At 36.4% G+C, this 13,027-nt stretch overlaps 1 protein-coding gene across 1 annotated transcript in view; it reads right to left on the bottom strand.

Annotated features, from left to right (window-relative positions):
• The window catches only part of LOC136028940 (uncharacterized), a 68,299-nt gene that overhangs the window by 40,194 nt on the left and 15,078 nt on the right, over positions 1-13,027 (bottom strand). The window lies entirely within an intron of this gene.

Below are 13,027 nucleotides of genomic sequence, written 5' to 3'. Positions count from 1 at the left end.
AATATTTTTATTACAGAATTTTGGATGAACGGAGAGGAGCATGCGATTCATATGGATGGAAATTATGCGTGACTTTTGATCTTTTAGGCATCATGAGCTCTACAATAAGTATTTTTATGTTTAAACACATCATATACGTATTTACAAAGGCATTAAAACACTGTATACAAATAGAAAAGATAAATATTACCATTTGAGATCACTGAATAAAAGCTCCTGGTAGCACTGACCCTACCAAAAGAAATTTCAGGGCGAGGCTTGTGATGCCCTTTCTCACCTTTTCCACCTCTGTGCTTGTAGGCATGTGAATGTAATATTTTATGCTACATAGAAAAAATTATCACAATAGGAGAGGTAATGTCACCCCTTCCCCTTGTTCTAATAATAAGGGCAAAGGTTGAGACTATTCAGGGAAATTCAAAGGGATTATATATTAATTTGTACCATCCTCCCTCTTCCCAATAATTCCTTCTAGAGTCATCTGAAGGCTCAATGAGCGTTATGATATTTGGGCATTCAAATGCAATCTTTAAGGCATCTGATCCCCCCGCCATCTATAAAATGACCTCCTCCACCCCTTCTTCATATCAGCTGAAACTCATTTATCATTTATATCAATTTATAAAATACGAAGGAAATCAGCCTAGTCAAATGAAGCATCAGAGTCAGCGCAATAGCCTTGCCTAAGTAAAGAGTGAAGTGAGTACAATGTATTTTTTTTTCATTAAGGCACTTCGTATGGAAGGAGCTGCCGTATAAACTTTGAAGAGGGCTCATTCGATTGGAAATCAAAAGCTCTAGTACCATTTTAAATAGTAAAAGGTGATTTTTACCCGAAGAAAGCTAATAATTTTGAGATGCTGTTCAGAATAGTTTAAAAGTCAACATCCATTTCTTTGGCGATGACAACCCCAAACAGCCCTTGGGATAAGGTATGGAAATTAAATAAGTCGCCAATTGTTCACATGTAGTATTTATTATAGCAAAAAGGGGCGTTTTTGACCCTTTGTGTAAAAAAAAGGCCAAGGGCATTCACGTGTAGCGCTCAGGAAAGTTGAGAGGATTGTCGAACTGTATAAAATACGCTATGTGTTTACGGGTTGTTAAAAGGGCCTTATCTCATCTCCCCCTGGGGGAGGGGTCATGTCGTCCCTGGGTGCACAGTTTATTGACCTTTACCCTATTTTGAACAAAAGGGCTGTATCAGACTTTTTATCAGATGTGTTTGGAGGGGAGCAGTTAAACAGGTCATAGGAAGGGGGCTCGCCTTTGATGACTTTCCAACAACTTCCTCAATCTACACTGAAAATTTCACCTTCACGCCGTCAGAGGTTTCTGAAATATTGCTGATGCACCCTTTTGACAACCTGGAAGCACATAGCGTCTGTTGATTTTGTCTGTAGATTTCCCTTAGCATTTCTTAAAGTTTCATCTTGATATCCTTAATCTTTATGGACCCACCTAGGATCAAGCCTTCCGCCCTTACCCAGTAAAAGATCTTATAGGTAAACAGTTGTCAAATAGGGTAATTTACAACCTTTGCCCTGAGCACTGTGAGGTCATGTGGGCTTCAGAGACATAGTTATTGGACCTTCCAACCATTTTGTAAGAACTGGCTATTTCAAATTTTAAATCAATGTTGATTTTACTTACAACCCTTGTCAAGGATTCGGTGTAGAGAACGATGTCACCAGGCACCTCCAGGTTGACATATCGCTTGTCAGGCTTGCGTCTTCTTCAACTGGGATGTGGGCTAAGGCGAAAAGGTTGTTGGCTTTGTTTTTTCATCTAGTAGGGGACGTCCCCTGGGCCGTTTTTATCCGTGCAGGGTGGGGTAGAAGTCAAACACAGTCCGTGCTGGGGCGTCATATGGCATACAAAGAAGGTTGCTGTGCCAGCGAATAGTGCACTTGGCAAGCTGAGTCGAGAAAAGAGTTTGCGAAGCACGTGACAGGAGGATCTGTTTATTAGCCAATTCAGTCCAGTAAAGACCCGCGATTCTTTGGAGATGTTTCGTCTTAGTGACATAGACGGTGTTGACGACAGATTTTGCGGCAGATCACGGCTCTACTCCCTACAGTAGCACGACACTCACTGACATCTTGTAATCACACGTTTTAGTATGACGGCTCATGTTTGGCATTGGATGCTGTTCAGCCACCCAACCATTGCATTCGGTTTGGCTGTTCGAGATGTAATGGGGGAGGAAACAAAAAGGTCAAGAAGGTAATTTCTCTCTAATTACTTTTTGATGGTTCAAATCGTCTTCTGATACTTCAGAAATCAAAAAGGACACATACACATTCAATTCCCAATCGAATGAGCCCTCTTGATGAAAACTGATAAACGAATGTTCTTGAACAAAATTACAATAAATGAATAGCACATTGGAGCCTCATAATCTTTACTATAGGCAACGCTCCTCCGGTAAAGTTTTCGACAAAGCAGCTAGGTAGCTGAAGTCGGCAACTAAATTCCTGTGACATTCCAATATTACTCATGAGTGAATATCTTCATGAAAGAAGAGATTAGATTTTTACCAGTATATCAATAGGAAGCTTTCAATTATTTTAAGCATAATTTCGTATGCCGGAAAAACAAATTTCCTAAATCTTATCCGAAACAAAAGGAAATCGAATATCTGCCCACTTAACAACATTGTTGTTTATAAGGTGGCATGAAATGTTGGCTACCGAAGGGAAATTTGGTTCTCTTCAAATCTTGCTTTATTATTTGAATGACTTTATGAACCATTTGTGAACTGGTAATATAATTTTTGTTGAATGTGTGTGAAAAAAAAATTTAACTAAACTTTACTTTTTAGCATTAAAATTGTATCGTGTTGTCTATATATTTTAATATAATTTTGCTCTGTTTATTCAGGAAAAAGCATAATTATATATTTTCAAAAAAGAGGAAAACGTTCAAGGATACGATTCAAGATGCATACGAAAGATGCACTTGAGGGTAAAAAGAAAGAGCCTCAGCCTAATTTCTATACATATTAAATTATTTTCTATAAGATTTCAGTGTGTAAGTAGAAGTGGGAATTTTTCTTCTTCAACTAAAAAAAAAAAAAAAAAAAAAAAAAAAAAAAAAAAAAAAAAAAAAAAAAAAAAAAAAAAAAAAAAATCAAGTGAGAGTGAAGAGCGGCAATAAGACTGAAATCCCTCAATTCCTCACTCTTTACGCTTGAGTTTTACAATGCTTGAAAAAACCTTCTTATTTTCAATTAAACAGCCTTTGTGTTTGAGCAGCTGTTCTTAAAGGATTAGGACAAAAAGTAAAATGTTATTGTAAATAGTGAAGGTTGAAAAGGATATATCCCCTCATATATTGAATTTTAAGTTTAAGTATCTTTCTTTAGCTTCAGTTGTAAAAAAAACTTGCTTGTTAAATTTAATCCTGTTGGTAATTCATATGACACGCACCCAGGGTTACCGTATTTTGAGTTTTGAATCTACCGTAGGGTTACCCTATTTTGAATTTTGAATAAACCTTTCATGTAAAATAAATAAAAAAATAAAGAAATCCACAAAATTGCCAAAGTCCTTTAGCCTGCATTAACTGAATGACTGTTATGCAATTGGTTGAAGCAACCCTGGAAATCGAAAAAAAAGGAATCCATGTAATAAATTTAAGACTTTGTTGTTATAGGACTAGATAGTTCAGAAGAGTAGACAAACAACATTCTATTTGTGTGGTGTAGCCTAATAACAAAAATTATACACCCTTTGGTTCCCATTTAATGCTTTTTGCAAAAGTAATAGCCACTAACATTCTAATTTTACCACCCCCCCCCCACTAATGACCAGAAATAGTGTTACAGTATACACATAATAATGCTGGTTGTGTGTTTTTTTCCTTTGAAAGTAGTTTCATTTTCAGTTTTGAACAGTGTTTATGAAAAATAAATAACACATCCACAAAATAAGCAAGAGACAAGTAAGAAAAATGAGAATTATTACCTTACATATGCATTTGCCTGCTTGTTCAAAGCTTATAGGACGCAAATAGCTAAACCTATAGTCAAAATTAATACACATATCCCTAATGGTTCATTTTCAATTTTTGCGGTTCCGGTGAGATATTTTGGCTACTTTTGGTAGCCAAAAAGGCTACTTTTTGAGATACAAATGGCTAAATATCTAGTAAAAGCTAGTAAACATATCACTAATGGTCCACATTCAATTTTTACGGCTCTGGTGGAAAATTTTGGCTACTTTTTGTCTAAAATAGCAAAACTGAAAGTGTAACACAAATGAATGTTGTGGACCATGTTCGCCGCCCTGGGGTTGTCATTTGCACTTAACTGAAAACGATATATTTTCAGTAGCTATTTGTTATTACATCAGGAAAAACGCAATATTAATCAAAGTTACAGTAAAGACATTGAATAAATTTTATTTTTTACTTTTAGCTTAGTTTTAATAAGTACTGTTAGCACTATTAACATATGAGCGCTATTTGTTACTTTTAGTTTAGTTTTACTGCTAAAGTTTTATGCTAAAGTTTGACTGTTTGTTCCAGTTATTTTAGAATTAATCCTGATACACAAGGACCGTTCAATTAGAATAATAAGCTATTTATAAATTCAGAAACACTTTAGCGTAAAGAGTGAGGTCCTGAGGAGGGGTCAAGCCACTCATATGCGAAATTATTTCTGTTGGTTTTGAATTTTAATGCTACTCCTTACTTTCAATTGAAAAAACTTGATTTTTATTTAATTTCTGACAGTTTTTTAATTAATGCTGGGAAATCCAGCTCCCCCTCACATGGAAAATTCTCTTCCCCCACGAAAACTCCGCCATGGTAAGATCCTCGTACGTAAGCACCCCCACCAGAAAACCGTTCCCTTGAAAATATCAATGTGCTTTCCATTAGTCAAAACTATGTGTAAGTAATGGCCAAAGTTCATAACTTGCAGCCCTTTCCATTGGGGCTGTGGGGGTCAAGTCATCCTCAAAGACATAGTTATTAGATTGTTCGACCATTCTGAGGAAAATGGCTATCTCAAAATTTTGATTGAAAAATTTTGGGCAAAAAGGGGGAGTGGGAGGGGGACTAGCCGCCCATCAATATTTTTGATCACGCAAAAAGGGCACTAGAGCTTTTGATTTCCGATTAAATCATCTCTCTCTCAATCTGTTAGGACCACTGGTTCACACAATCACCCTGGGGAAAACAAACAAAAAAGAAGAAAAAAACAAACAAATAATTTCTATTCGAACAATCCCTGTGTCCCGGTCGTCATTTATATATCCCGCCTGTGCCCCCGACGTCCCCGTTGTAGTTATGTCCCTATGTCCCGGTCGTCATTTATATTCCCTGTGTCCCGGTCGTGATTTGTGTCCGGGTGTCCCAGTCTATAATTTCTCTTTGAGGTTCCCGGTCGTCATTTATATTCCCTGTGTCCCGGTCGTCATTTGTGTCCCGGTATGTAATTTCATCAGTTGACAAACGTGACGTCAGTCGACAAACAACTTCATGACGCATACAGCTCAATCCTTATAATGACGTCAGTCGACAAACATGACGTCAGTCGACACACAAACATGACGTCACTCGACACACACACACACACAGACAACTTATTTTTATATATATAGATAAATACATATATATATAATTAATAATGGAAAAAAGATGTTTAAAATATGATTTGTTTTCAGTAAAGTACAAATGACACTCTAGCCTTTAGTGAATTTATGAGGTGGTAATCCCACTCTATTTTGTGGCAATATTCTTCTGTTGTAAGTACAATTAGTTATTTATTTTTGTGTCTCCTTTGGTTCTAATTTATTCATTCATAGTAGTGTCTATTATTTTTAAGTTTGACTTGATTATTCATTGAATTTTCTGTTGGTTAAGGTTTTATATAGTACTTTACATCACTTTTGAATTTTTTTTTGGTAAAATTCTATTTAAACTGATTTGCAATAAGGGGTGGTGAAGAGATAATAGGTGGGGAGTATATTGAACGATTTGACGGATTCAGTTACTTCCCACCATTTATCAGTAGCGAACATGGATTTAGAAACCACTTTTTTGCAGTAAAAAAGACTGGAAGAATAAGGAGAGATGTTTTAGAACTTAGAACTGTTAGGGACTGTAGAACCTACGGTAATATTGGCAAGCATCATTCTGAAAAATTGTTGCTTGAGAAGCTCAAGGAAGATATGCCAGGCTACTTTTTTCCACTGGAAATATAGAGGGATTCTTTTAGATACGAGTTTCAGTAAGTTCAAGCTCGACAATAAGCTCTACTAACAAGAGCTAAGAGCTCATATGGCACCTATGGTGATGTCGGAAGAGCCAAGAGCCATAAACTCATATGGTATAAGCTCTAGCAAAATTTTAAGGATCAATAGATTGCTTTAAAAGGAAAATCAGAGGCTTAATGCTGGTCGGGATTTAAAATAAGAGCGCTGAGTCACAAGGTCCTTCTAAATATCAAACTTCATTAAGATCCGATCACCCATTCGTAACATACCTCAATTTTCACGTTTTCCAAAAATTCTGGTTTCCCCCTCCAGCTCCCATCAATATCACCGAATCTAGTCGGGATTTAAAATAATAGTTTTAAGGCACAAGATCCTTCTAGATATAAAATTTCATTAAGATCTGATGACTCGTTCGTAAGTTACAAATACCTTATTTTTCTAATTTATCCGGATTACTCCCCCCCCCAAATCCACCAAAGAGAGCGGATCCGGCCCGGTTATGTCAGTCACCTATCTCAGACTTGTGTTTATTCTTTCCACCAAGTTTCATCCTGATCTCTCCGCTTTAAGCATTTTCCAAAATTTTCGCCCCTCCCTAATGACACTGGATCCAGTCGGGATTTAAAATAAGAGATCTGAGTTTTGAGGTCCTTCTAAATATGAAATTTCATTCAGATACGATCACTCTTTCGTAAGTTAAAAATACCCCATTTTTTCTATTTTTCTTAGATTTAACCCTCCGCCCACCTCCCCCAAAGAGAGCAGATCCGTTCCGGTTATGTCAGTCCCGTATCTAAGACTTGTGCTTATTTTTCCTACCAAGTTTCATCCCAATCCTTCCAGTCTAAGCGTTTCCCAAGATTTTAGGCTCCGCCCCCCAGCTTCCCCTTCACCAGATCCGATCGGGATTTTTAAAAAAGAGCTCTGAGACATGATATCCTTCCAAATATCAAATTTCATTAAGATCCGATCACTCCTTCGTAAGTTAAAAATATCTCATTTTTCTATTTTTTCAGAATTACCCCCCCCTCTAACTCCCCTAAACCGAGCATATCTGTCCTGTTTATGTCAATCACGTATATAATAATTATTTTTCCCATCAAGTTTCATTCCGATCCCTCCACTCTAAGCGTTTTCCAAGATTTTAGCCCCCCCCCCCCAATTCCCCCAATGGTACCAGATCTGGTCGGGATTTAAAATAAGAGCTCAGAGACACTATATCCTTCCAAACATCAAATTTCATTAAGATCTGATCATTCCTTCGTAAGTAAAAATACCTCATTTATTTAATTTTCAGAATTAACCCTCCTCCCCCCAACTCCCCCGAAGAGAGCAAATCGGTTCCGGTTATGTCAATCGCGTATCTAGGACTTATGATTATTTTTACCACCAAGCCTCATCCTGATCCCTCCACTCTAAGCGTTTTCCAAGATTTTAAGTTCCCCCCACCAACTCTCCCCCCAATGTCACCAGATCCGGTCGGGATTTAAAATAAGAGCTCTGAGACACACGATATCCTTCCAAACTTCAAATTTTATTAAGATCTGATCACCCTTCTTAGTTAAAAATACCTCATTTTTTTTAATTTTTCAGAATTAACCCTCCCCCCTCCCCCCTCCCCCCAGCTCCCCCAAACAGAACAGATCTATTCCAGTTATGTCAATCACGTATCTAGGACTTCTGCTTATTTTCCCCACCAAGTTTTATCCTGATCCCTCCACTCTAAGCGTTTTCCAAGATTTTAGGTTCCCCCCTCGAATTCCCCCTGTCACCGAATCTGGTCGGGATTTCAAATAAGAGCTCTGAGACAAAATATTCTTCTAAACATCATATTTCATTAAGATCCCATCACCTGCTCGTAAGTTAAAAATACTTCATTTTTTCTATTTTTCCGGATTAATCGGCCCCGCACTCCCCTCCAGATGGTCAAATCAAGAAAACGACTATTTCTAATTTAATTTGGTCTGGTCCCTGATACGCCTGCCAAATTTCATCGTCCTAGCTTACCTGGAAGTGCCTAAAGTAGCAAAACCGGGACCGACAGACCAACAGACAGACCGATAGACTGACCGACAGACCGACAGAATTTGCGATCGCTATATGTCACTCGGTTAATTAAAAAAAAAAAAACAAGTTTTTTTTAACTGAAAGTAAGGAGCGACATTAAAACTTAAAACGAGCAGAAATTACCCCGTATACGAAAGGGGCTGTTGCTTCCTCAACGCCCCGCTTTTTACGCTAAAGTTCGACTCTTTTTCTCAACCCTACTTTTTAAAACATTAAAAACTTTAGCGTAAAGAGCAGGGTGTTGAAGAGGGAACAGCCCCTTTGATATACGGGTTAATTTCTGCTCGTTTGAAGTTTTAATGTCGCTCCTTACTTTCAGTTAAAAAAAACTTGCTTTTTTTATTTAATTTCTGAACGTTTTTAGTTAATCCATGTTTTGATTTCGGCTCTCCGCAGATGAATAATTAAAGCGAAATTTGCATATTTATTTATCTTTCCTATAGTTCTGATCGAATGATTTTGAGAAAAAAGGAGGGGGGAGGAGGCCCAGTTTCCCTCCAGTTTTTTGGGTACTTAAAAAGGCAGCTAGAATTTTTTATTTTTTACGAACGTTTTCATTAGTAAAAGATATACATAACTTACGAATTAGCTTACGTAACAAACTTCTATATTCGTATGTTTTTATTACGTATATGAGAGGGTTCGCCCACTCGTCAATACCTCGCTCTTTACACTAAAGCTTAAATTTTGTCCTCTGAATCACAAAGGCCATATAATAAATAATTGAAATTACTAAAAATACCTTAGCGTAAAGAGTAAGGTGTTAGGAGGAGGTGAGCCCCTTATATGCGTAATATTTTCTGTTCGTTTTAAGTTTTAATGCTACTCCTTACTTTCAGTTGAAAAAACTTTTTCATATTTATTCTTTCATTTTTTTAAATAATGCTAGAAAATGCTGCGCCCCCTTTATGGAAATCTTCTTCCCCCATGACAAATTCCTCCATGGAAAGTTTCTCCCACATAATCTCCTCTTCTCAACCCCTCTTCCCAACCAAAAAATCCCCCTAAAACGTCTGTACAGTTCCCAATAACCATTACTATATGCAAACACTGGTCGAAGTTTGTAACTTGCAGCCCCTCCCACGGGGACTGTGGGGGAGTAAGTCATCCCCAAAGACATAGTTATTAGGGTTTTTCGACTATGCTGAATAAAATGGCTATCCCAGAATTTTGATTCGACGACTTTGGGAAAAAATAGCGTGGAAGGGGGCCTAGGTGCCCTCCAACTTTTTTGGGCACTTAAAAAGGGCACTAAAACTTTTCATTTCCATTCGAATGAGCCCTCTCGCAAAATTATAGAACCACTGGGTCGATACGATCACCCATGGGAAGGGAAAAAAAAAACAAAAAAGAACAACAACAAAAAACAAACAAATAAACACGCATCTGTGATCCGTCTTCTGGCAAACAATTCAAAATTCCATATTTTTGTAGATAGGAGCTTGGAACTTATACAGTAGGGTTCTCTGATGCGCTGAATCTGATGGTGTGATTTTCGTTAAGGATTCTATGACTTTTAGGGGGGTTTCCCCCTATTATCTAAAATAGGACAAATTTTCTCAGGCTCGTAACTTTTGATGGGTAGGACTAAACTTGATGAAACTTGTATATTTAAAATTAGCATTAAAATGCAATTCTTTTGATGTAACTATTGGTATCTTAATTTCGTTTTTTAGAATTTTGGTTACTATTGAGCCGGGTCGCTCCTTACTACAGTTCGTTACCACGAACTGTTTGATACCAAGTGCCATAAAAGCAAAAAAAGAATAAAAAGGAGACAGATCAGTGCTGCCTTAGTGATACCTGATTGTTTTGAAAAATGTAATCTTTCGTGTTGTTCAAGGCAGTGGACTATAAACATTTAGTGAAGAATTTTCTGACAAAATTTTCTGAAAAATTTAGTATACTCCTTATTCCAGATCAATGTCATTTTTAGGGCTCTAGGCTGTTTTTGAATTTCTCGAAAGTTCTTTCTCGTAACGAGAAATTACTCATCCATGAACTTTATTGAAAATTAATATTTCCTAAATAGCGGTACGTAAAAACATTTAAGACGTGACAGTTTCTTCAAACAAATCGTATATTGAGATTGGTCAAAATGGGCCGTAGCTACAGTCGTTACTCTTTACTAGGTTGGTTAAAGCTACTGCTGCAACCATGATGCGGTCTGATCTAACTTAGTAGGGTTGCAGTGAATTAAATATTAATATATTTAGGGTGTAGTTTACAGATAAAGGGTGATAGGTTGCTCCTATACAATTCAGATCGGGTCAAATGAAAAGCAGACATCATTGAGTGTGCTGAGGTAATATAATAAAATAAAATCAAAGGTGGCGTAATGTCAAGAAAGAGAAGTGTTGGGTGAAAATGAGCGTAAACTACCTTATTATTCTAACAAGACTAGGTGTTTTAATGAGTTGTTAGCATAAATTATTCTTCTATTTACTCTACAATTTCCAATTTATTTTGGAATAACAAAAACTGAAACAGTTATTGGTAACGAGTTTTAAGTAAGGAGCGACCCGGCTTATTAGCAAACGAAACTCATGAAAAATAGAATTTTGATAGCAATAGAATTATCAAAAGAATTGTATTTTTATGCCGATTTCAAATACATAAGTTTCATCAAGTTTAGTCTTACCCATCAATACTTATGAATTTGAGAATATTCGCCTTATTTTCGAGAAAAAGGGAGAAACACCCCCTAAAAGTAATAGAATCTTAAAGAAAATCACATCATCAGATTCAGCGTATCAGAGAACCCTACTGTTGAGGTTTCAAGCTACTGTCAGCAAAAATATGGAATTTTGTATTTTTTGACAGGAGAAAGGTCACAAATGTGTGTTTATTTATCTCTTTCTCTTTCCAGGGGTGATCGTATCCACCCCGTGGTCGTACAATATCACGAGAGGGCTCATTTGAACGGAAACCAAATGTTCGAATACTTTTTTTAAGTGACCAATAAAATTGTAGGACAATTAGGGTCCCTCCCACGCTCTTTTTGTCTCAAAGCCACCCGGTCAAAAATTTGAGATACCGATTTTGTTCAGCATAGTCGAAAAATCTAATAACTATGTCTCTGAGGATGACTTAATTCCCCACAGTCCCCGGAGGAAGGGCTGCAAGTTGTGAACTTTGCCCATTTCGTACATATAGCATTGGTTATTGGGAAGTATACCGACGTTTTTAGAGGGATTTTTTTCTGTTGAGGGGGGGGGAGATGGTTACGTGGGAGAATCTTTTAAAGGAGGAATTTCTTATGGCGGAAAGGAATTTTTCATGAAAGGATTGCCAGATTTCCCAGTATTATTTAAAAAACGACCAGAAATAAAATAAAATAAATAAAACAATTTTTTTCAACTGAAAGTGAGAAGCAACATTAGAAATTAAAACAAACGAAATTATTCCGTATTTGAAAGGGACTGTCCTCTCCTCAGCGCCCCACTCTTTACTGTAAAGTATGACTCTTTCTCACAACTCTACTTTTTAAAACAATAAAAACTATAGCGTAAAGATTGGGGCGTTAATAAGGGGACAGTCCCTTTCACAAGCGGGATAATTTCTGTTCGTTTTAAGTTGTAATGATGCTCCTTGCTTTCAGTTGAAAAAACTTGTTTTACGTTTAATCTTAAAGATAAAGTGATGATGAAACAGCTCCTCTAAACAGCTTTTAAAACTTCTTCTTCTAAAAGAAGTTCTCTTTTTTGCTTGCAAAAGAAGTTTTATATGGAATGGCGTTCTTACTTAGAGAAATAACCTTCTCGTTTTGTTGTTCTCTCAGAATATTTAGTTTTTCAATCACCATTATCATTTTCTTTCCTGAAAAATTCAGCAAAACAAGAACTTGTGAAATTGGGTTATGTAGTGTGTTGCTGCAAAATGATTTTGAATTCTGCAGTCTTAGCCCTATATTACCAAGCTAAGATCAATTACAGTATGGCAGTAAAGGAAGTAACTATTCTAAAATTCTTTGTTCTTTCCTGAACTATCCACTTATTACTTATTGGCTAAATCCTTGCTTTCAATGATAGATTATTTTTTTGAACTGAAGAGATTATAATTATCCCTTCAGTTGCCGTAATAAAAAAAAGGTAATCACAAACTATTTATCATTTTCATTTCCTGATTGTTTCTTAATGTTTAAACAATCACAAATACCTTCATACTCACTATAGTGCTAGTTGATATTCCATACTGGTCACATCTTTTAAAGGAGGAATTTCTTATGGCGGAAAGGAATTTTTCATGAAAGGATTGCCAGATTTCCCAGTATTATTTAAAAAACGACCAGAAATAAAATAAAATAAATAAAACAATTTTTTTCAACTGAAAGTGAGAAGCAACATTAGAAATTAAAACAAACAAAATTATTCCGTATTTGAAAGGGACTGTCCTCTCCTCAGCGCCCCACTCTTTACTGTAAAGTATGACTCTTTTTCACAACTCTACTTTTTAAAACAATAAAAACTATAGCGTAAAGATTGGGGCGTTAATAAGGGGACAGTCCCTTTCACAAGCGGGATAATTTCTGTTCGTTTTAAGTTGTAATGATGTTCCTTACTTTCAGTTGAAAAAACTTGTTTTACGTTTAATCTTAAAGATAAAGTGATGATGAAACAGCTCCTCTAAACAGCTTTTAAAACTTCTTCTTCTAAAAGAAGTTCTCTTTTTTGCTTGCAAAAGAAGTTTTATATGGAATGGCGTTCTTACTTAGAGAAATAACCTTCTCGTTTTGT

The sequence above is a fragment of the Artemia franciscana genome, chromosome 7, assembly GCF_032884065.1.
Source record: "Artemia franciscana chromosome 7, ASM3288406v1, whole genome shotgun sequence".
NCBI lineage: Eukaryota > Metazoa > Arthropoda > Branchiopoda > Anostraca > Artemiidae > Artemia > Artemia franciscana.
The sequence above is the reverse complement of the archived record's forward strand: the minus strand, read 5'-3'. Positions and strand labels throughout refer to the sequence as shown.